General features: G+C 51.3%; 1 long non-coding RNA gene across 2 annotated transcripts in view; it reads left to right on the forward strand.

Annotated features, from left to right (window-relative positions):
* Positions 1–2,898, forward strand: part of LOC134757441 (uncharacterized) — a 28,778-nt gene continuing 25,880 nt past the window's right edge. For both annotated transcript variants that reach the window (XR_010131365.1, XR_010131366.1), the window contains exons 1-2: positions 1–558; positions 1,836–1,940. This is a non-coding gene — a long non-coding RNA (uncharacterized lncRNA). The remainder of the gene's footprint in view (positions 559–1,835; positions 1,941–2,898) is intronic.

Raw genomic sequence — 2,898 nt, forward strand, 5'->3', positions numbered from 1 at the left:
CCTCCAAGATGCAAATGATTCTCGTGCCTCAGCCTCCCAAGTAGCTGGAATTACAGGTGTGCACTACCATGCCCAGCTGTTTTTTGTAGAGATGGGGTTTCACCATGGTCTCTACTAAACTCTGTCTCTACTAAAAATACAAAAATTACCCAGGCGTGGTGGCACATGCCTGTAGTCCCAGCTACTCAAGAAGCTGAGGCAGGAGAATCACTCGAACCTGGGAGGTGGAGGTTGCAGTGACCCAAAATCATGCACTCTAGCCTGGGGTCTCGCTTTTGCCCAGGTTAGAGTGCAGTGGCACAATCATAGTGGCTCACTGCAGCCTCAAACTCCTGGGCTGAAGGGAATCCTCCCACCTCAGCCTCCCAAGTAGCTAGGACTATAGGCATGTGCCATCATGGCGAGTTAATTTTTTGTGTGTTTTTATTTTCTCGAGACAGAGTCTTGCTCTGTTGCTCAGGCTGGACTGCAATGGCGTGATCTTGGCTCACCGCAACCTCCACCTCCTGGGTTCAAGCGATTCTCCTGCCTCAGCCTCCCGAGTTGCTGGGATTACAGGTGCGTGCCAGCATGCCTGGCTAATTTTGTATTTTTAGTAGACACAGGGTTTCGCCATGTTGGTCAGGCTGCTCTCGAGCTCCTGACCTCGTGATCCACCTGCCTCGGCCTCTCAAAGTGTTGGGATTACAGGCAGGAGCCACTGAGCCTGGCCTGGGGAGCTAATTTTTAAATTTGTTATAGAGACAAGAGAGACAAGAGTCTCTCTTATGTTGCCCAGGCTGGTCTCGACCCCCTGGCCTCAAGTGATCCTCCCACCTCAGCCTCCCAAAGTGCTGGGATTACAGATGGGTGTCACCGCAGCTGGCCTCTGAGGAGGGTTTCATTATAAACCTGCCCTGAAGGGAGGAAATCCAATTTTATGAGAGGGTGTAGCCTGGTGAGGCCTGGATGACCTCCGCAGGCAGGGGCTTGTGCCTGGGCTGAGGCCTAAGGGACAATGGGCAGACATGAAGTTGCCCCAGGCAGAGGGTACAATGTGGGCAAAGTCAGGAAGTGGCAGGGCTTGGATCACTCCAGGAAGAGAGAGGAGTCACGTGTCACAGGAGCTCGAGACCCAGAGAGTGAGGCAGGCAGGCAGGCAGGCAGGCAGGGACCAAGCTTGGGCACAGCCAGGAAAGCAGGACAGGGCATGGTGGGGCCAATGGAATCATTACCCAAGACGGGCATTTTCAGGGAAACAGCTTAGATAAGGCCAGGCGTACAGTAGCTCCCACCTGTAATCCCAGCATTTGGGGAGTCTGAGGTAGGAGGACTGCTTGAGCCTGGGAGTTCGAGACCAGCCTAGGCAACATAGTGAGACCCCCATATCCACAAAAAATTTAAAAAAGGAGTTTGTGTTCCTGTAGTAGCATACTTGGGAGGTTGAGGTGGCAGTATCACTTGAGCCCGGGAGTTCAAGGCTAAAGTGAGCTGATTGAGCCATTGCACTCCAGCCTGAGCAACAGAGAGATACGCTGTCTCAAAGGAAATACAAATTAAAAAACCAGCCGGGCATGCTGGCGTGTGCCTGTAGTCTCAGCTACTTGGGACACTGAAGTGGGAGGATCGCTTGAGCCCAGGAGTTCAAGGCTGCCGTGAGCTATGATTGTGCCTCTGCACTCCAGCCTGGGCGACAGAGAAAGACCCTGTCTCTTAAAAAAAAAAAAAAAAAAAAATCTTAGATAAGAGGATGCTGTGCCTCCCTGGGGGTCTTCAGTCACCCATGGTCCTGGCAGCAGAGGAGGGCCAGGAGAGAGCTTCACCCACCTGCTGTCCTGCCCATGTGACATCCGCAGGTGCTGCCATGGCCACGACTGTTGTTACACTCGAGCTGAGGAGGCCGGCTGCAGCCCCAAGACAGAGCGCTACTCCTGGCAGTGCGTCAATCAGTGTCCTGTGCGGTGAGTCCCCAGCACCACCATGCCACCCACCCCGAGTATCCCCTGGGCATCCTGGCATAGCCAGATGACTTCCATGCCCCTGTTGCAATAACCACTGCTTCCAACTCTCTATAGACCACCCCTTGGGTATATCTAATGTAAGTGATATTTATTTTATTTATTTATTTTTTGAGTCAGAGTCTCGCTCTGTCACCCAGGCTAGAGTGTGCTGATGTGATCTTGGCTCACTACAACCTCTGCCTCCTGGGTTCAAGCGATTCTCATGCCTCAGCCTCCCAAGTGGCTGGGACTACAGGCATGCACCATCACGCCCAGCTCATTTTTGTATTTTTTTTCAGTAGAGGTGGGGTTTCACCAAGTTGGCCGGGCTGGTCTCAAACTCCCCACCTCAAGTGCTCTGCCCGCCTCGGCCTCCCAAAGTGCTGGGATTACAGGCATGAGCCGTGGTGTCTGGCCCTAATGTGAGTGATCTTTAACACTGAGCACTTGAAAAAGAAAACCCTGAAGAAACCTAATTCTTTGATGTCTGGATGACAAGGAAGAAGATAGAAATGGCATCAGATAATAAACAGTGTAAATGTTTATCAGAAAGAGGCTGGTGGTCGGGACAAGTAGGAGGATCGCTTGAGTCCAGGAGTGCATCTCTACAAAAAAGTTAAAGGATTTTTTAACATTGGCCAGGCGTGGTGGCACACATCTGTGATCCCAGCTACTTGGGAGGCTGAGGCAGGAGGATTGCTTGAAGCCCAGGAGATTGAGGCTGCAGTGAGCTGTGATCAAGCCACTGCACTCCAGCCTGGGTGACACAGCAAAATCCAGTCTCAAAAAAAAAAAAAATAATAATATTTTACATAACCAACCACTTCTAAAGATTAAAACCCCCATGATTAAAAACCTCAGGTCCCTCAGGCAATCATACCAGATATCGAAACAAAGCAATAACATAAGGACTGCAGTA

The sequence above is a fragment of the Gorilla gorilla genome, chromosome 18 (genome assembly GCF_029281585.2).
Source record: "Gorilla gorilla gorilla isolate KB3781 chromosome 18, NHGRI_mGorGor1-v2.1_pri, whole genome shotgun sequence".
In the NCBI taxonomy this organism is placed as follows: domain Eukaryota; kingdom Metazoa; phylum Chordata; class Mammalia; order Primates; family Hominidae; genus Gorilla; species Gorilla gorilla.